General features: G+C 45.2%; 1 pseudogene; it reads left to right on the forward strand.

Annotated features, from left to right (window-relative positions):
- The first annotated feature begins 1,639 nt into the window (after positions 1-1,639).
- On the forward strand, positions 1,640-24,423 carry LOC104360995 (annotated as a pseudogene).
- The last annotated feature ends 3,162 nt before the right edge of the window (positions 24,424-27,585 follow it).

Genomic DNA, 27,585 nt, shown 5'->3' on the forward strand with positions numbered 1-27,585 from the left:
TGTGCATGGCTGCGGCTGGGATGTGGGTGGGTGGAAGGGGTGGAGACAGTGTTTATTGACTACACACCAAAGGCACTTGCCTTGAGGATTTGTAAGGCTTACTGGTATTTCTCTGGGAGATGTCTTGCTCTGACTTATGCAGGAGTGTTCAGTTACTGTATTTGGTACAGGGGCCCAATTTTTATAAAGGTGTCTTTACTGAGATGACATTGGAAACATCCTGGGACAAATTCATGCTTTGAGATGTCAGTGGATTTTGCTTCAGGGTTATTCATCTGTAGAACTTCTTTTTTATGTATTATTTACTTCTTATTGAAATTTCACTCTTGCCCTGCAGCCTACAAGCCAGACCAGCCCAGGGCTTCATACACAGTTCTGCCAGTGCCCTCATTCATCTTTATCATATTATTATCTTTCTGTTGTCTAGTTTTTCCCATTTAACTTCAGAGACGGACAACTTGATGACCATTTAGAGATGCAGAGTCATGGGGGGTGTTTCTGAAATCAGACAGAACTTTTGTACTGATAGTTTAGGCTTGAACTGAAAACCCTGTTAATTTCGGAGAATCAAATATGCTCCCAGAGCAGTGACATACAGTGCTTTAAACCTGCAGATTATCTGCAATGTCAGTGCTAGGTTAAAGGCTAGTGTGCTCCTGTTACATCGAACTGTGCACTAAGAGGGTGGACACTAAGCACACATATGGGGGACTGTGCCAAAGTAAATTCAGGGGATTGCTTCAACTGGGAGCAAAGAGTGCACGGATGGCAAATTCGCTCTATATTGTGTACATTTGGTTATGCTCTGAAAAACCACAGCTGTGTCCAGGGCAGGATGAGGACATCCACCTTCAAATGAGCTTGTCACTAGAAGGCAAATACATGCAAACCCCACTCACTTCACTGCTGCCACCCTGGAAAAGGAAATAGAAGGTTGCAGTGCCTGAGAAGAGTGGTGTGCATGTAGAACTACCTTATGGCTGGAGAAAGCTGGCAGAAGACTGGACATCTGGCTCGGGGGGGATGTAAAGTAGAGATTTGATAAAATATGTGGGGACTTAGAATGTCTTGCTTTATTTGAAAAGGCCTTACATTGGAGCTACAAGGGGAATTGGCAGTGGGTGGCAGGAGCAACCCTGGGAAAGGTTCTTTACCCAGGAGGATCAGACATGGCTGGCTGGATGGATGGACAAAGGTAGATCACTCATGATGCACAGAGAGAGTACTGAGGATGCTTTTTACAAGCTGAGGACAGTAGCCGGTGTGCAGTTTTGGTTCTCATTACAGCCAGGATCCAGACCAGCCACAGCTGAGATGAGCTTTTCTCCATCAGCCTGGGTTAGAGGTCACCCACCTCACATCTCCCTGCCAGTGCTCTGGAGCCCCATGGCCTGGAATACCATCTGAATGTAAATGTGGGTGGAGAACTGCACTATGTGGCCTTTACTCAGCTGTTGGTGGAAGCAAATATTAGCTAATGTCATCAGATTGGAAGAGATACTATCTCCATATATCAACTTCCCCACTCTTTGGACTTAGGAGCATCTGAGGGGGGTATTTAGGATTGCTCCAGCCCATCAGTAAAGGCAGTTCTCTCCTCCTGTGTGGATCTTGTCAGCTGCCTGTCCCAGCCCAAGCAATGGGAGCACCAGTGCTCCTCTTAGCACTGACCCTATTCCCAGTCACAGCTGCAGCAAGCCTGGAACCGTGAGATTATCTCCTTTTGATTTTGGGGGGCTTGGTGGAAGGGACTGACATTGAAGGGTGGTGCTGAGGTGCTGCACTGTTTACCGTCACAGAGATGAACAGTGGGGACGTCGTTCTCAGGGAGGCTGAGCAGCTCCTACTGAGTCCCATTCGAGTGCTGGGCATCGAGCACCACTGCAGGCAGAGCCCCTGGTGTTTGCTTGTGCATACACTGCACCGCACACACTGCACAGCTACAGAAGCCACAAAGTTTTGGCTCTGTTCATCCTGCGTTGGTGGGGATGAAAATTGTTGTGAGGACTGACGCTTTATGCCTCAGCCACTGAGTCTTTGGCTGCACTCCTCACACGGCCTCGCTCCGTGTACTTGTAATTGAAGTATGGTACACTGGGAAGCTGTGTCCTGGCTGGTGGCAAGATGGTGACAGACAGATATCAGGAGCTCTCTAGTTACACAATGGGCATGTTGCTCCTTTCTGGTGTGGAAAGGGAGCTGCACTATAGTTCCTTCACTGCAGGCCTCCAGACATTTATGACCCCTGGTCTGCCTCTTCACAAAAGCAGCAGAGATGGATTCTGGTCTGTCCACCTCAGCCTCTGAACTGGTTTTGAACATCTCCTTCTCTCTTGTAGTCACTACATGGTGGTGTTTCCTGCTGTCATTCACCATTCCCAAGAGGAGAAGCTCTGCATACACCTCAGCTCCCTGACTGAGACCGTCCACCTGGCTGTCACCCTGCAAGTGACATCCCAGAATCACACACTGGTGGAACGAGATGTGGAGAAGGCAGGAACTTTTCAGTGCATCACCTTTTAGGTGAGTGTAGCTGTGGCTGCTGATTTGGCAGTGGATGCTCTCACCTTCACTTCAGACAGGAGGCCATCACTTCTCTGGGTACGCTATCCTTTGTCTTGCCATGGGTTGCAATCAGGTTAAGCATATTTCACTACCAGTGCCAGGCAAAATATGGCAGTGCCCTGGAGCCTAGCGAAGTACGGAACTTTTCCTATGTAGATAAAAACCTGTTCTTTTGGTCTGTATCAGCCCATTTCATCTTACTTAAAACCTGTTGGAAAACACTGACTTTCAGTTTACTCAGTGTTTATTCCCTAAAAATCCTTTCGTATCACAGTGCAAGTCAATGCATTTGGAATACATTCTTTTCAACCTCACTTCCTCAGAATCCTGCCCCTCCAGATCCAAGAGGACCATTCTGCTCTAAAGCTGAATCTATATTGCAAGGTGTAGTTTCAGCTTGCATAGACATTGAGCTTGCTTTAGTTTATCTGTGATGGGTGGTAATGGCAATGAACCCACAGTGAACTGAATTTCACCTAGGCAGTCTGGATATTTCTTGGGTGGCTTGAGTTCCTATCATTACAACTCTGCTGCTCTAGTTAGCTTGACTAGACACAGTGAGGCTGGGGCACAACTACAGGACCCTCAGTTACATTTCTGGAAAGCCATGGAAATGTGTCTGGTGCTGAGGCTCTACAAACTGCTCCTGTTTTCCTCAGCACCATAGAAAGTCACTGTGCCTATGCCCTGATTGTCCTGCAGACTCAGCAGAATTCAAGGAGGTACTGTAGTCACTTCTAGCTCTTACATCAACAAGACAATGATTAACTCAGGGTTTGGTGCCATCCCTTAGGAGAGAGCAAGTCCTGGCTATGGAAAGCCAAGGAAGTCTGCTGTTAGCAAAAAAATCCCTTCTCCTGCTGAGCTCAGTCTTTCTGATAGCGAGATGTCCTGGTTTTGCCTGATCAGTGTCTCATCTCCTGTTACAGTTTTGGTCAGCTCAAAATCTGTCTTCCCTATGTTTTTTCTTGGTTCCATAAAAATCTCACATTTATGTGAAGTGGGAGAATGACATGTCAGTTGGTTCACTCTTAGGTTTGTGAACAAGAGATGGGCAGTGACTGCTTCTCCCTCTAATAACAAGTGGGTTAGAGACAGTCATTCAGTGAAATTTGGACTCGGAAGTTCAGGGATTTTTGGCCAGTGAGGTGATGTCTCACATCTGGGATAAGATGCAAAGTCTCCGATGAATTTGTTTTCCATTTCCTTGTATCAATCAACCCAGGTGCCAGAGTTCATTCCCAGGAAGAGATGATTCCACATCACACGTAAGACACCTCTTTTGGGTGCCCCTCCTCTTACAAACTGGAGGGCTTCAGCCTCTCCTGTGTCTGAGCCATATTCATGTTGGAGATGCAGGGTGGGAAAGATAGTAAAGGGGAGGGAGAAACGTGTAAGAGGCAAACAAGACAAGGAGAAAGGCAGAGAAATGAGAATGACGAAGCTGGGGAGCACAGAGAAGACTATGACTAGGGAAAAGAGAAAGCTAAATTAAAGGAGGGGAAGGGAGGAGAGGGAAGTTAGAGATTTTGGTAGGGCAGTTACCTCTCTTTCTCATTCAAACTACTTGTAATCTCAGGCAGTTTGTTTTTTTTAACCTGACAGCCAGAGGTGGTGGTTTTTCTGCATGTTGTGATCCACAGTGGGAACAATGTGCTCTTTGAGGGTCACAAGAAGGTTCTGGTCAAGCCCCAGAAGAATGTAATTCTGATAGAGACAGACAAGGGCTTATACAAACCTGGAGAAATGGGTAAGGCAAGAAGGTGGCATATGGGCATGGGGAGGGAAGGGCCAAGGTAGCAGACACATTTTAGGGGGAGATTTCACCAAGTGCAGCAATCTAAGCTTGTTGAAGATGGAAAAAAGCAGATCTCTATTATCTGATGTTTCCAGGAACAGTATGAGTTCCCATCCAAGCTGTGCTGCACCAAATGCCCCCAGCCTGCTGCTCCTTGGTGTTGTTTTGGTGAATTGTCTCTAGTGAGACCTGAAAGGAAATTCAGGATTCTCCAGAACACTGGACAGTCTCTTGTTTTTTGAAGAATGATAATATTTGAGTAGAGCCTAGAGTGACAGTTCTAAGCTGTAGAAATATGGAGAGTTATTCCACAGTCTTCACGATATGAACAGACTATAGACAGACCAAGTCCACTGTTTAACACATCATTCTAATCTTCCCAGGTAAAGGCAGTGAGTTTCTATAGCCTGCAGCTGCATATAAACCTCCCAGACAAAGTCCTCTGGGGTGGGACATGCTAGGGAGGGCTGTTTGGGGAAAGACATGAATACCTCTGAGGTAAGCAGCGAGACATGAATACTGGACCACAGAAAAGAAGCAGCAGATTTGTGCAAGGACGTGTTGCAGGCAGAATGCTTTACTATCCTTTTCTTCGTATCTCCTGTGAAATTTCAAATTGTGAACCTTGACGAGGACCATTATGAGTCAGTTTGTGAGTTCTGTTCTGCCAAAACCTGCTCCTGTTCTCCAGTTCCTGGACTTGCTCCTAGTCCCCAGATGCTTTGCTTTGTTAGGAGTGCCTTGACCTAAGCTTGGGTGATAGAGGCATGCTATTCACCCTATGTTCACATGGGTGGCAGTGGAGGGGCTAGCCTGATTTCTGTCCAGCAAGTATGCTGCAGACTTCTATCTGTGTCTGGGGCAATCTGTCTGTGAACTAAGAGGCACTCTCTGGGGCAGCTGACCTCCCCTTGCCTGTATATTTATAGGAAAAGGCTTGAAATTGCACAGGGCCTTGAAGCATTTCAGAGGTGTGTAAACATGTTTTGATAAAGTCACTTTTAGGAAAGTGAGTCCAAAGCAAGAGTGTGACTACAGCTTAGATAAGAGGCTATGAGTATCTTGGTTACTGAACTAGGCTCATCTGTATGGCCAAAAAGTACTGTATCCTAGCAATGTGAAGAACAGAGTTCACTAGGGCTAAAGAGCAGCTGCTCTTAGCTTCAGACATATCTCTGGTTTTGCAAGCGGCCACATCTTCTCACTGCCGAACCAACACCTCTCAAGTCCCTTCCCGGCTACGCCATCTCTTCTGCATAGATCTTTAGGTCATGTCATGGCAGAGGAGCTTCTGTGACATGTCAGGTGTCTTCCTCTCTTCTGTTGTTCTTTTCCCACTCTCCTCATACTGTCAGAGTTCAGGCCCTTGAATGTCTCTTCTGTTTGCTCTTCAGGTGATAGCAAAAGGCAAGATTATTTTCAGTGGAGAGAAACAGGTGCCAATTATCCATCATGAGAGTGAGTAGAAACACATGAAGTTAAGTGCCTCATAACACACCTCAGAAAACCGTGACCAATTTACAGCGACAGCCTCTGCAGGTGTTATTCTTACCCACAGGTGGGAGCTATTGAAGTGAGTTCTTAGTGGTGGCCAACCTCAATAAACCAACACAATCTTCTCTCATATCAGTTCAGTGTCCTAAGGGACTGTTCTCCTGCCTTGTCTGATTGATCTAGTATCCAACCTTCTGACTTTGCTGCTAGCTTGTACTTTTGGAGAAACAAAATTTGTGTAGCTTGCCTGTTTGTCTAAGGTGACATAGGGAAGAGGCATATTTTTGCCAAACTTGAGCCAAAGGAGTGGCTAGTATCCCAGGTTTATTGATAATCTGTGACAGTGTCTGTGTGTGATGTTCTTATCTGCAGACAAAAGTTATTAAATTCTCTCTTTTGATTCTTATTACGTGTCCTACCCAATGAGCTGATTCAATTGAATGCTCTCCCTCTTTTCCTTGCTGCTATCTTGTGCAGATCTGCAGGGCTCCTTCTCCTTGACTTTGACTACTGGCAGTGACTTCCTGCCTGACATCAAACTCCTACTGTATGCAGTCTTCTTGGATGGAGAGGTAGTAGCTGATGTTGAAGAGTTTCAAGTAGAAATGTGCTTTAGACACAAGGAGCGTGATAGCATTATTGACATGCTCTGGTCTGCTGTGGTTCCTGGGCCTGATTTATCCTCAGCCAAGTGGTATAAGATGGATACATGACAAACCAGATGCCCAGTGTTTTTGGCTGGGAAACTAAACAGGTAACCTCCTTCTTCCCTGAATTCCTAGTCCTGCCTTCCACAACACTGGCAAACCTTTCCCAAAGAGTGAACTAGGCTCCCTTGAACTCTGTTTTCTCCCCACATTTTGTGTGACTGACTTAGTAACACACTGTCCCCCAAGTTTTCCCTAACACAGAAGAGAAGCCTTCCTGCTTATGTCTCTGTGGTAGCTCTGGATCAGAGTGGTAGATGTGTGGTGGTAGGGGAATTCTGGCTGGGCTGTACACACTGCAGCCCCTCTAACTTTTCCAGTGGGTTTTCAGGATGGCCTGTCTCAGCTTCTCGGGCCCCTTCCCCATCTTATTCTCTGTCTTTCCCTCTGGTGCCCGGACATCTAAGAGTCACATAGTCCCACTCTCCAAATCTAGCCCCTTGACCCTGCCTTCTTCTGTAGGTGTCACTGGACTTCTCACACAAGGAAGAAGTCCCAGGATCAAAAGTCAGTCTGGACCTCAAGGCTGTTCCAAGATCCTTGTGCTCTAAGCTGTTGACAAGAGTGTCCTCCTGAAGAAGAACAATAACCTAACAGCAAACACAGTGAGTGCAGCCTGCTGTGACCAACCCCTTCATGTCTGCCTGCCTCCTGTCTCCATGCGTGGGCAGGAGGAAGCCCATAGTCCGTCCCAGGACACGGCTGCAGTGTTAGGTGGCTGCTCCGGCATTCCCTTTCCTCGGGCTCTTCTGTGCAGTTATGTGGTGGTCATGTTCCTCAGGCAACAGCCCTGCACTGTGGGCCTCTGCCTGGAGAGTGGTGGATGCTGCAGGGGTAGACAGGGGGAGCAGCTTTCAAGAGATGATGGTGTGTTTCTCTTGGAGGGAGAGCACTTAGCAGCCTCCCTCACACTCACCTACCTGTCTCTCTGCTCTTCCATCTTTCACCAGGCAGTGAGGCTAAACCTTTGAAATGGAAATTTGACCCCATGAGGGGCCCAGTAGGGTCTTCCTATCCTTCTGTCCCAAACATTGCTGAAATATAACCATATGACAGGTCAGGCTGAGCACCTGAGCAGTTCTTTAGAAAACAGTAGCTAGGGGACAGCACACAGTGGCTGGTGAAAAGTGGTCAGGATTTTGTCGGCACCCAGGTGCATTCTGAGAATCTAGAAGAGTTGAAGAAACTTACCTTAAAGCAGCTGTGTGTTTCAGATAAATGAATTTAAGACTTAGAACAAAATACTACAAGAATTGAAGATCCTAACTTAATTCCACAATGTATACCAGAGGCGATACATATGTATATACTTCATGCAAAGTTTTAAGTTAAGTTATAGCAGGTCAGGCTGTTACAAAGAAGCCTCTCCAAATTCAGGGGGACTTGCTGCACCTGTAGATAGGACCCACAGCAAGATCTGGTGTTCCATTTTACAGGAATGCCGTTCTAGTGCAGTGCACTTGCATCACCTACTAACAGGTGTATAAAGTAGTAATCATTAAATATGTAAGTCAGATGTGCCAGTTCCTTGTGCTCAAACTGAATCATGTGTTTTTATCCTAATCTTACACCCTAGAGTTAAAAGGTGTGAGCTGTGAGGTGAAAGTCTGCAGACCATAAGCTACTTGCCCACATCCACTCCCTGGGCTTCATGTCCCTTAGCATAAGCTGGGCCAATGCCAACTTCTTCAACCGCACAGCTTTGAAAAGTATAATAGAGGGCTACAATACAAATATTTTACCCATACACATGAATGTTGACCAGTTCCTTGTGAAAACCCTTGTTTTTCCATTGCAGCTGTATGAGGACGTCTTTGATGACAGCTTTATGATTGGAGGACGAGGGTTCCCTTATCACTTGGAAGACTTTGAGGCATACCCTTGTCTACCTCAGCAGACCAGTCTCCACAAAAAGACTCAGATGGGAGCACCAAGATACCAAAGTGATGCTGATGTCTTTAATCTGTTTAAGGTGAGTGTCTTCACTTCCATTAAACTTTTCCTGAGCTAGAGGTTACCAGTTTGCTATCCTGAATGCCTACAAGAATTTACTCTCAGCAAAGTTCAGCTGCCCTGTCTTTCACTGCTACAAGTCACCTGTGCCTTGGTCTTCAGTGTAGCCACACTCATTTGGGGATTAGGGGGAAAGATGAAACTTATGAGTAAGAACAGTGCAAACCACCTGATTAGAGAAAGACTGTGTGAAAAATAACAAACTTAGTTTAGGCTACCATATCTACAAAGAGGGAGTGGCAAGAATATCCCAGTAAGACGTGAGCACCACACCGTATTTTGGCCAATTGCTGCTTGGCTATTGTTTTATTTGCAAACTTCTTTACTCTGTGTTTCATTGTCTCTCTTCTTCTCAAAGCAGTTTTAATAAAAAAGTCCTCCACAATTTGGCCTTATAACTAACTGTCAAAACAAATGACAAAATAAGCTAATCTGCTAATGAGCACAATAACCAGAAAAAGATTAACAACATGTCTGCTAATTGAAACCCGAGAAGTGCTGCTTCTGACAGAACGCTGTTTAAAGAAGTATATGCAAGTAAAAGCACCTCAAAATAGGAGAAGGTAACAACACGCTAAAAACAACCCAAAATGGAGTCTGAATTACATGGGTTACCTCACAAATACAGACCCTGATTCCCCACCAAAGGCATGGTACTGTGTTGTCTTCTAGATGCCTGCTATGTCAGTGTCAGTTAAAGGAGATCCCACTATATCTCACTTATTAGTGATCCTGTAACAGATGACTGTCCTGTAACCTATGACTAAGTCCACAGGCATGTACAGCCTCCACATAAAGGGTGATGGCCTATGCTCTCCATGAAGGGTTTTGGCACTTCAAGAAAGTTCTCAGTGACTTGCAGATCATTACATAAAAGTAAGGATTGCTCACAGGAATCAAATTCATTCAGTCGGTGTGGTGATGTCTTCTTCTCAATCCGTGCACATGAGCGTGCATTCAATCCAGTGCTTCCACCTTGTGAAGCACAGGCCCTGAGAGTCTGAGTCTCATTCAGAAAAAAGCAGAATCTATACCAAGTTGTGGCCAAGGTGCCCATCAGCTTTCTAAGCCAGGACTGGTACTAGCTTGTGTAAGAATGGTTGTGTGTGAACAGCCAATCAGATCTTTCCATTCTAAAATTGTGCAAAGATTTAAAGTTTAGAATTTACTTCTCTTACCTTTTTTTCATGGGATATATGGCAATTGACTCTGACTCATTGTTAGGGTCAGGCATATGGACAGATCTAGTTGAAATTTACTTTTATGAGAAGTAATAATTGGCCCATGTATTTCTCAGAAGCTGGTTTCTGTTTCTCATACACTGCCCAGACTCGGAGCCTGTAAGTTTATGCATATGTATATAAACAAGCAGCATTTGAAAGTGTTTCAGCTACCACGAGCCACTTTATGATACCAGCTATCATGAGATATTTTCAACATTCCTTGTTCCCTTTCATTTATTATTGATTTACCCTCTTCACTGTTTTCCCAGAAATTGCGCAGGAAAATATTAACCAATACTAGAATCAAGAAACCAGTTTCCTGTATGTGACCAGGCTTTGAGAAAAAGATGTATTTTGGAAAAGGCAATGTTGTTGGTAAGGAACGGGCATGTCCTTCTCCTTGACTGAAGGGGCTCTCCTCTCCCAGTTCTGGCCAGCCTGCAGCTGAGACAGCTGACTTCCACCATGCTGTGTTTCTTGTTTGTGTCCAATTCAATGGACCTGATTTATAAATCACAGATAAAAGCTCAAACCTCTGTGATTTACCGGTTGGCCCTCTGTTCTGCGCTTTTCATAGAAAATGTATTATGCTCTCCACCAGCACTTTCACAGATTACTTAAAAGAGCACAACTCCACTTGAACATGCTCTCTCCCCCTGGGTCCAGACCAAACTTGCTGGGTCTGTCAGTCTGAGCCTCAGGCTAAACTCCATCCAACTCTGTCTTCCTAAAGCTGTGTTCCCCAAAGATACACACACTGTGTCAGACACTCACTGAAAAGCCAGCCCTACCCACTCTTGTTCTGTGTCACAAAGCATTTATGGTTTGTGTTTACTATGGTTTGTGTTATGGCCTGTGAATGAAGAATAATTTCACCTGTAGCGACATATGATGTTTTCTGTGGTATCACTTGCTTTCCAGCAGATGATCATGTTGGCCATAGTGATTCTGCACGTCGCTCTGATGATAAGAAGAAGCTAAAAGCACGGACACTTTTCCCAGAGACCTGGATTTGGGATTTGGTTTCTGTTGGGTTGGTAACAGCCTCTGCCTGCCTTCCCCAGAGACACCTCTGAAGACTTCCGACTGCTTCTGAAGAAGTTCTCTTCCTGCTGTAGGGATGATGGTCAAGTGTCTCTCCAAGTTGCTGTACCTGACACCATCACAGAATGGAATGCCACCACCTTCTGCATCGCTGATTTTGGCTTTGGGTTGTCACCTCTGACCACTCTTAGGATCTTCCAGCCTTTCTTTGTGGATCTGACACTGCCGTACTCTGTGATCCAAGGAGTGACCTTCAGTCTAAAAGCCACTGTCTTCAACTACCTTAAGGACTGTGTGCAGGTGAATATTGTCCCAATTATATGGCCTCTGTTGGAGCTAAAACTTGAGCCCAAAGGCAAGCTATGAGCTTCTCAGGAGCCCTAGATACTGGCATTTGCTCCCCAAAGAACAGCCTCACACTCCATGATCCATGGTATTTGCTCCTTTGTTCACTGCCTGTTAGTAATACTATGCTAATGTGTGCTTGTACACCCCGCCACACTCAGGGGCACACCACCCTCACAGAGACCCCAGAACTAAAGGTGGATGCCTGTCCTGGCTGCCAGTTCACCAGCTGCCTCTGCGCTAAGGAAGCAAAAACCTTCATGTGGGATGTGACAGGCACCAGACTGGGTGAGGTTGAGCAGAGATATGTGTGGCAGCTAGCAGGAAGAGGGGTGGAATTTGCCTGCCTCTGCATGTCTGGTCCCGATGCTTGATGCTCGTACATACAGCTGTCTGCTTCAAGTGCTCAGCAATGTGCCCCTCTGCTCCCTGCAGGCAAAGTGAACGCCAGGGTGAGCAGCGTGGCAGAAGATTCACAAGACCTTTGTGATAACAGGATTGCTGTGACACCTTTGCAAGGAGAGAGACACACAGTGATAAAACCTCTGCTTGTGAAGGTTAGTCATGCCTCAGGGTGGAGAACATGTGGGGACAGTGGGTCATCCCCTGAGGCAGTTAACAAGTTATTAAGAGGAAGTTTAGCCCCCTCCTCTTGGAAGCAGACGGGCCTGCTGAGGCACAGTGACTTCTTCCTTTCCTGCCTTGCCAATCTGAACTACTATTTCTCTATCTGCAGCCAGGAGGTGTCCTACAAGAGAAGATGCAAAAGGCCTTTCTCTATGCTACAGGTATGGGACAAAAATCCCTGACTGCTATTGATGGTGAGAGCAGGATGGAAGGGACAGGACTACTGCAAATACACAGGGACGGGGGGAATTTGTCAGAGAGCAAGCACTGGTGGCACCGCTCCTGCCTGGGAGAACAACCACTATATTTTGTCCATGTCTGCCTTCTACCTGGAAAAGTTTCCTGTATTGAGGCATTTGTTTGCAAGTCTCAGCTTGCAAGCTGACTAAGTGTCACACTGAGCCTCACCTGGGTCTCACTGGGATATTATACTTGTGTGTGATACTTTTTCCATGGAGTAAATTTCTGGGTTCTGCCTTCCTCAGCTAGCACCGTCTCTGAAGAGTTCTCCCTGACTCTGCCTGCAGAAGTGCTGGAGGGATCTGGCCAAGCCACTTTCTCTGTGATTGGTGAGAAAGGCTTTCCCTGCTCTGGGGTCCCCTGCACAATCATTTGGCTTTAATGATGCAGCACATAAGTTCTTCATGAGCTAAACTGTAAAGGGTGTGATGTTGTCCTCAGAAATGTGGATCAAGTAATCTTTTTCAATATTTATTCCTCTCATAAGGAATGATCCTGGGTGATCCCCAAGTGGCTGGAGAAGTCACAAAAAGAGGTATTTCCTATGATGTCTGCCACTGCAATCCACCTAAGTGAACCAAAACTATCCCTACACATTTCCACCTATTTTGCCTCTGTAATTATTTCCCTCCTTGATACCCGCTCAGGAATGACAGCTCTCTTCACCTTTCTTCAGACCCACTCAAGTTTTTCATTCCCTCCCTCCTCCCAGAACCATGATGTGCTGGCCTAATCTAGGAGAGATCAGCAGAAATTTTAATCATCTCTGTTCAGTGAGAGTCTGGCTCTTTTCCAAGTTCGCAGTACAGTTTAGAGAAGGCAGCAGTCCCTTCATTTCATACTGTTGAATGTCTCAACTTTTCCTTTCTCCTGACCCTTCTTCTCAAACTTAAGGGGACATCATGGGCCCAGCACTTCAAAATTTAGACCAGCTGCTAGAGATGCCCTTTGGCTGTGGTGAGCAGTACATGGTTCAGTTTGCACCAAACATCTTCATACTCCAGTACTTAAATAAGACTAAACAACTGGACCCAGAAATTGAAGATAAAGCACTGAAATTCCTGAGAACAGGTAAACACTGTCTTTATTTCTGCTGCAAAAGGAAGGTGATAGACATCAAGAGTGTGGGGCATTGGTCTGGTGGGGGAGGGTGCAGGGCAGGAGTGGGAGCACTGCCAGAGCTGTGACCATGAAAGGTATCACACAGAATAAGGGAAGTGTCTCGTGGAAGGAAAAGCGTGTTTCTGAAGAAGCAGGACCTCTGTCTGCCTGTTATGGAGGTACTAAGCCTGTTTTTTGAGAAAGGTGTGGGTAATTAATGATGTCTGTTATTACGTGATACCTGTGGTTTGTTTCCTTATCAGTTCAAAGCACGTGAAAGTCCCTTGTGGAAACAGAGCATCAGCTGCTATTAACTGGCATAAAGAGTGGCCTTTGGGGATAGATAGGAGTTTGGTAGCTTAATGTTTCCCCATATTTTAAGACACATATTGTAGGAGCATGTCAGCTATAATCTGAATTGAATATAGTGCCGGTGTCTGTGACTCATTTTGCAATGTGCCTCACATTTCAGCCTGCTAGTCTCCCTTATCCTGCTTGGCTGCTAGCTCAGCAGCCTCCCATGGGTAGGGTTTTGCTCCCCCACCTTTCTCCTTTCTCTTGTACTGTGAGTTGGAACAGATATCTGGGAGAGGGGGCCCTACCCGATGATGGCAGCAGCTCAGAGGCAAGGTGAAGAGTAAACAATGAGGCCATGTGGAGGGTGGAGGAAGAGCAAATAGATGTGGACAGCGTTCTACTCTCAGAGCTTAAGGCATGGCCTTGTCGCTTTCTGTACGTCCCACAAAAAGTGCTTTCTTGAGTCCCAACAGAGCTAGCAGAAATGCTGAAAAACAAGAAGGGTTTCATATTGGTCCCCTCTAGGAAAAGCCTTCGTCCTCACTCCTACACCTCTTTTTATTCACAACAAGGTGTCTGTGAGAGTTCTCTGGGGCACAGGGAGACATGATGTGGCTGAGCACGTAGCCACACTGAAAACCAGCAGGGCAGATACCCACAGGACTTGCATGTAACAGCTCTAGTAACATAGAGCAGCTGCACGACACACCTCAGTGATGTTCTGCAACTGCTTCTTGTCATGTTGATGCCGTGGGGTGCACGGGGAATTGTGGGGTGGTGGGTTTGCCTCAATGTCTCTAACTCTAGGATCCGGTGAAGTGTCTTGCCATGAATCCTTCTTCCCACAGCAAGGGTACAGTTTGAGGTGTTACAGGCCCTCACACTGAAAGTCATGTCCTGGCACCCATCTTCAGAGGTTACCAGCATCAGCTGCTCTACAAACATGATGATAGCTCCTACAGTGCCTTTGGGAAAGCTGACAACCAGGGCAACACATGGTGAGTGACCAGAGTTGGTACTGTCATCCCAAACCTTGCTGGTGTGTTTCTGGCTGTGACACGGGGTTCCTTTGTCCTCTGCTCACAGGCTGACAGCTTTTGTAGCCAGGTCCTCTGGACCAGCCAGCTCTCACATTTACATCAATAAAGATGATGTGCACAGAGCACACTGCTGAGGCTGCAGAAGCACCAGCTGCCCAGTGGCTGCTTCCAGTGTGGGGAAGCTCTTCAACAATGACTTGACGGTATGGCTGCCAGACACGGGAGTGGGAAGAACACAATGTGGGACATTGCTTCCCCAGGCTCTTACACTGTGTACAGTAGCACAAAGCAATATCCCCATGGCCCAGCACAGCCACAGCAGCTTCCCAGAGAAGAATGAAAAAGCATGGCCTAAAAGAACAGGCATTTCCTCCATGTGAGGTTTTAATCTCTGCTAGGTTTTCTTCATTTTTACTCTAGCCAAAAGGCACTGTGGCTAATTGTGCCAAGGTATTTCAAGGGAACAGGGAGAAATATTTTTATATTTTAGTGCTTGTCTAGAATCTCCCTCTTTTATTGACTGACGATGCACAATACTCTCCAGACAGGCCTGACTATGTACTCTAATATGGGATTATCTGAAGACACAGTTGTCCCTCCACTTTCCCAAATGTATGACTTCTTCTGGAGTCTGGCATGACCAAAATGATCCCTGCAGTGTACCTGGAAATGCACCAAACTCTTGGTGAACATGTCCTACTGCTCAAGTGCCAAAGAGTGTGCATGCAATATGGCAATACTTGGGCTCATTGTCTTTGTAAAGGTAAGGATAATCCAAACTGGTCAGATTTCAAAATCACTCATATTAAATACAAGGCAGGTTTATGAAAGAAAAGAGGCTGCTATTTTAGCAAAGCAAAGGGTTATCTTTTTTGTTTTCTTAAAATTTGGATGCAGTGCAAAATAAAACCGGAGCTTACATATAGACCGTTCATCCTTGTCTGACTTTCTTTACTTTCTCAGTTTGTGCTTTCTATTTGAACAGAACTTTTTTGAATAGGTTTTACCCCTCCACCCCGCCTTACACTTCCAAGTTTCTGCTATACAATGTGAACAATGCTTCTCAGAATCTTAGCCCGAATTTCCCCCCTCATTTTAGATGCAGTCTTGTCTCATGTGCTTGCCTTGCTTCTTGTATGCAAAACCTGCATCATAAAAACTTTGTTCAAGTGTCCAACTGTAACATATTTAATAAAATAAATAGCTTAACAGTTTGCTTCATGCCCTTCTATGAGAGGGCACACCTATGCTGTAGGTATAATATGGCTCTGAGGCTGCCCTCAACATCAGATTTTCATTACATTCAGTAAGTGAGCCTGGTGTGCTTTCCTTCAGTCCTCACACGTCCAAGAATTCCCAGAGGCATGTTACTGTACAGTCTCAGATATGGCATCCATAGGCAGTTTCAGTGGCTATACAGTGACAAGCAAGCAATGGTTGGTTTTGTCCCTTTCTGATGTTCGTCTGTGTCACTTGCAGGGTGGCGTGGATGATACCATCTCATTAACAGCTTATATCACTGCTGCACTGGTGGAGCTCCATCTGGAGAAGAATGTAAGTCACATCTGAATGTTTGCAGGGCTTGGGAGCGTGCTCCACCCTTCATTCCTTCCCAGGTCTGTGGTTTCAGGGAGTACCCAGCTTGAGTTGGTGAAAGGTTCTACCATGTCCCACCTTTGTACACAATACGCTCGGTACGGAATTTTTTACTTGGTAAGGAATTCTTAATATGAATGGCCTAATTTGCAGCAAAGCAAACCATCTGCAATTCCCAGCTGATTTCAGGGGAAATAATTGTTTCTGAAAATGGCTCTGAAATGGCTTGCAGGGAAAGGCAATAGTTTTCCTTAAACTGACCAATATAGCTAAAGCAGAATAAAAGAGACCAACTTTCAGATATGCAACCCTCCCTCCTTCAGACCTGATATAAAAACATTGATCTTCAAGCCAAGTATAGACTGTTCTAGCCACAATGGGCTGGTATTCCAGCCTTACTGGTACAGTTCTAAAAGCAATGTCGTACCCCCTCAGAAGCCGAGATCCACAACATGCAGGTCTAACAGTTCTGAGCTAGCATGTCGCCAGACACTTCCTACAGCTGGATTCTCCAGTGTATTAACAATCCCCCATCCCAGTAATGTGTCCAGTCACATCTTTGTTTTCAACCCACAGTGGGTGATGTTTTGTCCACTCTATTTCACATTCCACAGCCCTGAAAGAGATGCTAGCACTGAAATAGATCAAGGATGTAGCTGGGATACTTGAGGGTTGGGGACAGATTTTCACAACAAAAAGTGGTCAGAGGAGATTCACTGTGTTTGGATTCCTTTCTCAGGATGCCTTACATTGCCTCAAGAATGTAACACTTGATAAGAGAAGCCTTTATGTCAAGGCCTTGATGGCTTATGTCTTCACACTGACCAGGGACATGGAGAAGAGAGAGCAACTCTTGGATATTCTAGAGAAGGAAACTGGTAGGTTGTTGCTGTTTAGATTTCACATTCTAGAGATGATGAGACTGTGTTATAAGGCCTGATATCTGTAGGAATTAATTACAGTTATTTGGGAAATTTAACTATTCTCAGATTGACTTTTGTGTCAGAAAATGATCATTTATTGAAGCTGTGAAAGTCTCTAGTTTACTCAGACCCAGGAAACAAACAATTTCTAATCAAAAGCAGCAGAGACGATCCATGCTTAATTTATGCAGAGTACTCACTTGTGTTGTGGCGCTCCCGTCATTTTTCAGCAATTCATATATAGTATAAGAGATCTTGCAGAGGAAATTTGTCTTACCATGTCTATTCTGGTCAGGGCATTTACTTACAGAATTCGAACCTTTTGACTGCTTCCTCATTGCTGCTCAGGGCCCCTGGGTGGATGCATCATTTTTGTTGTGTTGCTGAGCTTGATTCTCCCTTTTGTCTCTTTAACTTGGGAAAAACTGGATTTCTATCCTGAATGAGGATGCCAGGTGAGGATTTCAAAGCACTTAAGCCTATGGTTAAACAGTTGGTAACAATATTACCTGATGTGGCATACATAAGTTCTTCCCCACATTTGTTCACCTGGCAGTATGGTGACCTACACTGGAGACTGAAAAGGGAGAAAGGATTTTTCAGCCTGACCAGCTACCCATGCAGTTCACTGCATAGCCACTCAAGCTGCTCAGCTGGCTTCACAGGGTGGCTAGTGAGTGAACCAAAAGAAGTAGAATTGCACACACTGAATGTAATACTTTTCAGAGCTGCCTCTGAGATAGAACAAGCGTCTGGAGCATATCCTCACTGATGTCCAGTCAGTCTGATGCTTCTAACATACCAAGCACTTTGGAAAATGTCTCCTTAAGGTCCTAGGGCATGGTGTGCTACAAAACTGCCTATGAGTCAAATGAGTTTTCGCTGGCTTTTGCTTCCACTGATAATAGTTAGCAATGACTTAGCAAGAGCAATGGAGTTGTGAGGGAAAGGTGGTGTCCTACATGTTTAAATGTGTCTGTGTTCTGCCTACTGAGTCTGAGAATGTGACTACCAGCTGCAGCCAGTTTGCCTGTTGGAGAATCTCTGCCCCAGAGGATTATTTTCTGCTGGCTAGAGACACCTTCTGTGGCCTGGTGGCTGGGATTCTTGTCCTGTCAATAACAGAATTATAGTTGAATGTCCAACAGGAGTTTGGTGCTTTTTAAAGAACCAAGGTTAACCTGTAGGTGATCTGTATCTGCATCTCCAAGACACCTTCTACCACTTCATGAAAAAAATTGTTCTGCTTATGTCACCTTGGAAGTAACAAATCACAAATCCCTCATGCAAAAAGGTTCCACTGTGATAAACATAATGAAGTATTACCAGTCCATAGAGTCCCTGAGTTAAATTCTAAAGTCTTTATGCTGGTTTTCTGCAAACAAGTGATTTTGTGGTTATTTCAAAAGTGGAGGTTTGTTCTGAGGACTGACTTTGAATTTAAAAGCATTTCAGGTTTTCACATTCGTACCATTGCAGAAGATGTCTACACTGGCACAGTTAAGCTAAATTTTTAGCTGAGTTTTGGTTAGTGCCTTACAGCAAAACATTCAACCAGACTCAGATGCATTCAGTGCTTGTGCGCTTGGACCATAGGGGGGAGCCCAGCTCTAGCTTAAACTGTCCTCGACTATATACTGCATAGTGAGGATGCCAGCAAAAAAAGTTGGGTAGTCTTGCTCCCCCAGTAACCTGTCACCCTCAAAGAGTGACCAATTCTTGTATAACAGATACAACTGACTTGAAAAGAGTCCTAGAGGTTTTCAGCACAGGAAGCCCTGTTAGACTATCCTAGGTAAATGCAGAAACAGCAAAAAATGCTGTAGCTTGGAGACATAGCTTTGAATATATACAGAGCTGAATAAAACTAGGACTGTACTTCAAACAAAAAGCCTCTGTTCATAGTCAATCAGTTACTAGGGGAACTGTTTCCAAGAAGAACTGGTTGAGGATTTGCGGCCTGGATCTCTCTGTGCTTTCAAATGAAGTAATGGAGTCTATCATCGATGGCTGGCCCTTCCTTCAGAATACAGAAACAGGAGAGACTGGCTTCTGCACTTGGAGCTGTCCCAGAAAGGCACATGCATTTCTGATGGTGTACAGGAAACTGCCAGTCCTCAAAGGGGGCCAGGGCAGGAGAAGCTGATGTTCATAGGGATTTACTGTTCTTCTCTTCCATATGTTTCTCCCCCCATCATCAGAGCTCTTGACATCACATTCCAGTAGTGAAGAATCTTCTTCTTCTGTGATTGAGACAGTAGCCTACATCTTCCTGGCTCATGTCTCCAATCCAGACTTGGCACTCAGTGAAGCCTCAGTGAGCAAGCTTGTGCACTGGCTCAGTGGACAAAGAAATGCCTTTGGCGGATTTGCTTCCACACAGGTAGCAAGCCAGGGAAAGTCAAGGGGGAAGGAGACAGTTACTGTGCCTGGAGTGATGTGCACATCTCTCATGTGCATGTGACTCTAGATCCATCCTTTGCAGACAGGTGTATATGAGCCCTGCTTGGGAAGGGGAATGCCGTGGAGAAACTTCCTCTGGGTGATGTAATTGGGATTACCCAGGGCCTGGGACTGCTAACCCCGGGGCTCAGAAGCCACCCTTTCCAGGTAACAGAAGTTATCCTGCTGCCCGTGGCATAGAGCCTACCTATGCACTTAGTAGCATAGACCCTGTTAGCATCAGAGTGTGAATTAGGGCCATGATGAGTGTAGTTCTCCCTGCAGTGCCTGACCTAATGTGCTGGATCTCATACTGCATGGCTCCACATTAAAGTGACTCTCTCTCTACCTATAGAACGCAGTTGTTAGCCTGCAGGCCCTCACTCAGTGTGCAGCCCTGTTTCCTCAGGAGATCAGAGATGTAAAGGTAACAGCGAAAGGCAAGAAGGCTTCTCCATTGGAGTGCCATGTGCACAGGAACAACAAATTGGTCCTGCATTGGGCACCTCTCCTTGCAGTCCCAGGGAGGTACACAGTGGCTGTGTTTATGTACAGGTGAGTATATATAAGGAACAGAGCTGTCAGGTTTTGCCACTAACTGTTCAAGTGAGGTTTGGCTCTAGCTCTAAACAGGCCCTATAGCCTCAAATTCTGAGTAGGGTTTGGCTTTCTAGAAAGAATTATGTCAGGCTTGAAGGAGCTCAGGTATACTCTGTTGACACGGTTTTATTGCAACCATCTATGGTATCTTCTCAGAAATGTCTCAGCTTTGCTATCCCACGCTACAGAGCCATGTCATTGTTAAGAGATCGATAGAGCTGAAGTCAGGAGTCATGAGATACAGACCTGTACCTGCTTCTATATCGAACATATGTTGCTGATGACACTGCTTCAGGAGCTGAGCATTGTATATCTTCTGACATAATATTCTTTGGGTTGTTATCACATGCAGAGATGAGGAGTGATGTAGGACCAAGGTCTTCTTATCCCAGTACACCAGTACAGCCAGCCCATTGGGAGAATACCTCTTATTTTTCTGTCAGCTTTGATAGTGGTCTGCTTATAAGCCATTCATACAGCAAAGAAATCAGGTCACTCCCTGTGAAAATGTCCCTCACTAGGTCACTTCCGCCATGTCTTATGATGCTCACAGAGAATCTGCAAGCAGTGTATAAATGAGAGGACAGAACAATTATTTATTGTTAATGCATGTAGGAGGTAACTAGGACTCATACTATTTGGCTACACTTGAATATAGTCAATAAGTGTAAGACATCTGATGACTACCTGCTGGCCAGACAGTCAGTCACCAGGCAGGTGGAGGAAGATTGGCCTATGTTGGTCTTTGGAGGAGTGTGGTCATCCCCTTGCTGAGTTGCCCTCTTCTGATTCTTTGCTCTTTCTTTCTTTCTTAAGGGTTTTATACTCGTTTTGTCAGTATTTTTCCTCTTGAGAACCAGAACTACTATTATGTCAACAGTTAATAGTTACACTTCTTTCTCCTTGTTGGCAGGGTTTTAGCTAATGTACTTTCTCACATCTTAACAGTATTTTTTTTTCAGTAAGACTGAGCCAGTGTTTTACTGAATGAGGCCTTGGATCACAGAGAGCTGAGCCTCCATGCTGAGGGTTACATCTGGAAGACAAATCTGGTGCTATATGATAAACAGCACATCTGAACAGAAAGCACAGCTGGGGCCAACTATGTTAGCCACTGGTTGCCAATTTGTTAAAAGCTGGAGGCACAGGTAGTCCTTTAGCTCATACAGGGAAGCTCCAGGGCACTTCACAGAGATGTTTTCTCCACCAGACCACTTTGTACTATAACACCCCACCTCCAAAACCAGAAGAGGTCTTTGTCCTGGGTGTGGAAACAGTACCAAGAGAATCCGATGGTGTCAGAAAACAGCTTGACATCCATGTGACTGTCAGGTACGAGATCCCTTGAGGCTCTTTCTTCAGTGGAAAGAAGTGGGAGCCCCAGTAGTATGATCAGAAACCCATAAAACCCTCCTGTTTGTAGAGACAAAGACACAGGGGAAGACTCTCTTCTTCTCCATAGATCACAAAGACGTTGTTAACTGAGAATTAAGGCATGGGGAAGCATAGGAATGCACTGGCAGTGTCTTGTAGAGCCACAGCAACTATCTCAGTCAGCATGGAGTAGCTGAGAAGCCCCCAGAGCACTAACAGCTGAGATGGCAGGGTTCCCAAGAGCCAGATCTCCCCCCTTGGGGGCATTTGGCAGCCTGGGCTGAACCAGCCTTGAGATGCATTCTCCTGCAGTGTGAACCCCTGCTGGAACCAAACAGAAACTCCTATCTGGAGTTATCCCTATCCATATTTCACTTGCCTGCATCTGCCTAGAATGAGTATCTTGGTCCATATTCTCCATGCCCTACTGTCCTGAAAGAGAACAATGACAATATTGCTGCTATCAACCTGTGACATCAGAGATCACTTCCAGCTGTTGGAGAGGGCAGCATGATTATCCATAACACATTTGCTGCATAATCTGTCTCCATATTGAGCAAGTAGATGGGGATGATTTTTTGTCCCTTTCTGCCATCAGTTAGACATGCTGCTGAGCTTTCACATCACTGTAGACCAGACCAGAGTTTTGAAGTGTTCCTTAGTATCTCCTAGAAATTCTGTGATGCCTTCCACATCTAACGTGCTTCTCTCTTGCATTTTTTCAGCTACATAGGGGCCCGTGAGACCAGTAACATGGCCCTGGTGGAGGTGGAGATGCTGTCAGGGTTCATTCCTGTGAAGAGCTCTCTGAAAGAGGTAAGACATTTTCCTCTGGCCTTCCCTGAAGAGATGAAAATTGATTTTTCAGATGTAGCTCAGACAAAATATCCACACATTTAAGAACTCCTAGAGAATGGTAGATACTTAGTGCTACAAATTAACTAAACTAAGCAAGTGCAGATATAGGCGGCTATTTCACAAGGCAACTTTCCACTTGCAGAACTGATTGTGCAGTTTTTCATGTTCTGTAGTGAGGATCACATACGCAGTAAGAGGCTGGAGAAGAGCTGAGAAGCACCTAGTTAGAATCATCTGGGTTGCACTGAGACCCTTCACTGCTGCCAGTGCCATTTGTAGGGATACTCCAGAAAGCAGTGCTGAATCCCGTAGAGTTCAGTGGGACACTGTGGCTGGGGAACGCAGGCCTGCCTCTGACTAGGCTAACTGCTTTAGTCAGCAGTGGTTCACTGACAAATAACAAATAACAAATTTGGTGTGAGACAACAGGGAAGGTCAGTGAGCTGGTGGTAACCAGGCTCATCTCTTGTCTTTCTATGCAGCTGGAGAAGGTGCCCCTGGTGAAGAAGAGAGAGATGAAACCAGACAAAATCACAATCTACTTGGAAGAGGTAAGTGGAAGACCACATGCAGCTGCCCATTCAAGTAGTAGTAACTGCAGTACTTTGCACTGGGACTCTCAGGGATCAGAAATACAAATCTCTAGGCTATTCAAGCAGGCTAAAATTTTGGCAAAAGAGGAAGAGGGTGGAAGAACCTGGAAAAAACAGAGAAAGAAATCTTTGATGCAGAGGTAATAAAGTTGGTAGGTAGGTGACTTTGAGATGGCCAGTGCATTTCTGTTCCCTTCTATTCTTGTCTCCAGCTGGGTGAGACTCCTCTGAAGATTAACATCTCAGTGGAACAAGATGTTGAAGTGCAGAACCTGAAAGCAGCAACAGTGCATGTCTACGACTACTACAAGCCAGGTGAGACTTCACTGACATAGGCAAAGAGTAACCATTATACCACCACCCAGACACAGTTCTACGCCTGTTATTCCCTTATCTCCCTTTTCACTGCACTTCCTCCTGCAACTCCAAGCTTGGGCTTCCTCTGTATAAAACTTCTACATTCAAGTAGCAGAATCACTTGCTTTTCTGTTCTTGAGATGAGACTGCCTGGCACTATGATTACGTTGTGGTGTATATGTGCTCAAAATGACTGTGCTTTTTGGTTTCCTCTAGCTTCAAGCTATGTCTTAGTGGAAAGGAAGTTTCTCCATCAATTTACCATCTCTCCTCCAGCTTCTTAGCTCTCTTGAAAATATTAGCCATTTATTTAAAATCAGTGTTACATACTGCAGCTCTGATCCACTGGAAGGCAGAATTCAGTTCTACGCTTTACATGTCTAGTGTAATAATCCTACCATCCACTGGGTGCTGTCACGTCTCAGAGGATAACAGGAAAAAATTTCTTATCCTTTAAAGCTCTAAATGACCTATCAGCACAGAGAAGAGAGATCTTGGAGCCATTTTGAGTCTCTCTGATTATTCTGTGCTCAGTATGAGTCAAACCAGCAGACAGAATATTAATAATTATTTTCTAAAAATATTTTGAGAACAAAATGGAAAAAACTACCACTGGAACTGTAGAAAGCAGCACCACAGGCCTGCATGTTGTATTCTGAATTCCATTCTTGTTCCACCTTCCATACAGTGTCAAGAAGAGGAGGAAACCTCTTAATCCAGCCTTTACAAAGCTAAATATTGTCACCTACTATGCTCTCTCTTTGCTATTCTATCCTGTACAATAATTTTTGTGCTTAATGAATGCAATTTAAAAATTGTTATCTGACATGAAAATATTAATTATCAGTAAAAAAACAAGGTTAACAGGACACACTACTAAAAGGTTCTCTATTTAAAAAAATGGCCTTGCATTAGAAGGTATCACAATGCATAACAGGGTCTTTACAGCTGTATGAGAGACACGCTGGGGAGACAGACTATTAGTCTGACCCGCTGTAGACATTTTTCTGTTCCTGTTTTCACAGTTTGAAGAGTAAAAAATTAAGATACTGGGATGGTTGTTTTAAAGAGAAAGAAGCTTGGCATTACCCTACCATGCAGTTCTGCAGCTCACCACCCCTTCTCTTTTGTTTCTACAGATGACCGTGCATCAAGAGAATATGTTTTCCCTTGCAGTTCAGGTTAGAGTTAACAGGCTTCCAAGGGGGGAACAGCTGAAACAGAGAAGAGGAATGATGGTAAACAAAGCCCACCTCTGTTCTGTATTTAATTCCATCATGTACTGTAGAGCCTTCTTGGACTGCAGGTTGAATTGGGATTGTGATAAATAACAGAAGAATTTTGCTTTTGCTAAAAGTAATTAAACAATTACATTTATTGAGTTAGGCTAAAGCTATTATTAGTACAACAATTCAAATTTTAAGAAAAGTAAAAGAATTTACTGCTGGGAAAAGGGGGGAATTGATCTGAGGAAACACTAACCTGAAAGCCCCCCCCACCAGCTGGTCCATATCAAAGGATGGTAACTCCTTTGCAATGGAATGAGAAAGAACAGGACGGGCCATCTCTAAAACCACTGAGCCAGAAAGACAAAGGAGCTGCAAATTAGCCCAGACCTGAAGGACAAGGTGTACGTGACTACAGGACTGAGTTTGTGCAGAAGGAAGGGTCAGCTAGTGAACACAGTGAAGAAGACTACGAACCTTCATCTGCAGACCCCTGCCCACGACCACCAGGGAGCACTGAGCAGGTGCAACGTGAGAAATTTGGGGTGGGGGGTATGTTAATGATTTCTCAGAACTAACTGTAATATTCCCTCCCTATCCTTAGAGTAGTGATGCATATGTATTAGAGTACATGAATATGTAACCTTTTATACAATAAAAGGGAGCCCCTTTGGCTCCAGAGGGCGTGCCATTGTGCCCAGCGCTGTATTCTTTGCTCCACTGACTTTGTCCCCAATAAAACCTTTTTCTTTATATATACCTGGGCTTGTTTCTCACAGGGATCATAGAATCACAGAATGGTTTGGGTTGGAAGGGATGTTAAAGATCATTCAGTTCAAATCCCCCTACCATAGGCAGGGACACCTTCTGCTAGACCAGGTTGTCAAAGCCCCGTCCAACCTGGCCTTGAGCACTTCCGGGGAGGGCTCATCCACAACTTCTCTGGGCACCCTGTTCCAGTGACTCACCACCCTTCCAGTAAATGATTTCTTCCTTATATCTAACCTAAATCTACCCTCTTTCAATTTAACACCATTACCCTTCGTCCTATCACTACACTCCCTGATAAAGAGTCCCTCCCCATCTTTCCTGCAGACCCCCTTTAAGTACAGAAAGGTCTCCCCAGAGCCTTCTCTTCTCCAGGCTGAACAACCCCGGCTCTCTCAGCCCGGCCTCATAAGGAGGACATAAGGCTCCAGCCCCCCAGTCATTTTCATGGCCTCCTCTGGACCCACTGGAGCAGGTCTGTGTCCTTCTCATGTTGGGGGCCCCACAGCTGGACACAGCACTGCAGGGGGGTCTCAGGAGAGCAGAGGAGAGGGGAGAACCACCTCCCTCAACCTGCTGGCCACACTTCTCTTGATGCAGCCCAGGATACGGTTGGCTTTCTGGGCTGTAAGCACACATTGCTAAGTCATAGTTTTCCATCCACTAATACCCCCAAGTCCTTCTCCATGGGGCTGCTCCCAATCCACTCATTGACCAGCCTGCATTTGTGCATGGGATTGACTTGACCCACATGCAGGACCTTGCACTTGGCACAGGCCCACCTCTCAAGCCTGCCAAGGTCCCTTTGGATGGCATCCCTTCCCTCCAGTATGGCAACCGTACCACACAGCTTGGTGTTGTTGGAAAACTTGCTGAGGGTGCACTCAATCCCACTGTCCATGTCTTCAAAAAAGATGTTAAACAACACTGGCCCCAATACTGACCACTGAGGAATGTCACTCATCACTGCTCTCTACTTGGACATCAAACCGTTGATGGCAACCCTCTGAGTGCGACCATCCCGCCAATTCTTTATCCACCTAGTGGTCCATTCAAATCCATGTCTCTCCAATTTAGAGACAAGGATGTCTTGTGGGACATCATCAAAAGCACAAGTCCAGGTAGATGATGTCAATTGCTCTTCCCTTATCCACCAACACTGTAACCCCATCATAGAAGGCCACCAAATTAGTCAGGCATGATTTGCTCTTAGTGAAGCCATGTTGGATGTCACCAGCCATCTCCGTATTTTCCATGTGCCCTAGCATATTTTCCAGGAGGATCTGCTCCATGGTCTTACTGGGCACAGTGGTGAGACTGACTGGCCTGTAGTTCCCCAGGTCCTCTTTATTTCCCTTTTTAAAAATGGGGGTTATGTTACCCCTTCTCCAGTCAGCAGGAACTTTGCTGGACTGCCATGACTTCTCAAATATGATGGGTAGTGGCTTAGCCACTTCATTCACCAGTTCCCTCAGGATCAGCAGGTGCATCTCATCAGGTCCCATGGATTTGTGCACCTTCAGGTTCCTTAGATGTTCTTGAACCTGATCTCCTCCTGAAGTGGGTGGTTCTTCCTTCTCCCAGTCCCCATGTTTACCTTCTGTGTCCTGGGTGGTGTGGCTAGAGCCCTACTACTGGATCCTACTGTACTAGTTGTGGGCACAGTTTCTAGTCCATGTATAATCTCAATGCAGAGCACAGAAGGTTGAAAGGAACTATTTTTATTCCATTTCAATACACTCCTTGCATGTGTATTCCTCCCAGCATCCTAAATCTGAATGCAACTGGAAATGCCTATGTCAATGTCAAAAAGATGTTGCAACTCATCCCCTAAGATCTATTAGTCCTTAAATAGCTTCCTAAAAATTCATCAGGCACTTTGCCTTTTCTTGCTCTTTTTTACCACAGATGTCTCGAAGAAAGGTTCCTACTAGAATGCTCTGGTTCTACAGACAACATTCTCCATTTTCTGTGTCCATAAGGGAAACTTAATTTCTCTGGCTCTCCTCTTCCTGCTGTGTTGGATGCACCCTATTTCCTTAGATCTATGCCCTAAGTTTCTATGTGAAACTTGGCTTGATACACAGTAGTTGTGAAATCAAGTGAAATAAACTATGTGGAAACTGGAAAGAAGGCAGTGACTTGACAGTTGATGAAATCCACACAGATTTTAATGCCTGAAAAAAAGGGAGAAACATTACTTAGGTCACAGTTACATACTTTGCTTATGGTCACCATAGTAGTTTAAGTCTTTCTCTCCTTCCCGAGTTCCATCTCTGGGCTACCTTCCCAATCGAGTTAACACAACAGTTTGACTGCAACCAAACTCCAAGCAAAAAAGGACCTTTTTAACC

Source organism: Tyto alba, unplaced genomic scaffold, assembly GCF_018691265.1.
Source record: "Tyto alba isolate M040663 unplaced genomic scaffold, T.alba_DEE_v4.0 Super-Scaffold_21, whole genome shotgun sequence".
NCBI classification, from domain to species: Eukaryota; Metazoa; Chordata; class Aves; order Strigiformes; family Tytonidae; genus Tyto; species Tyto alba.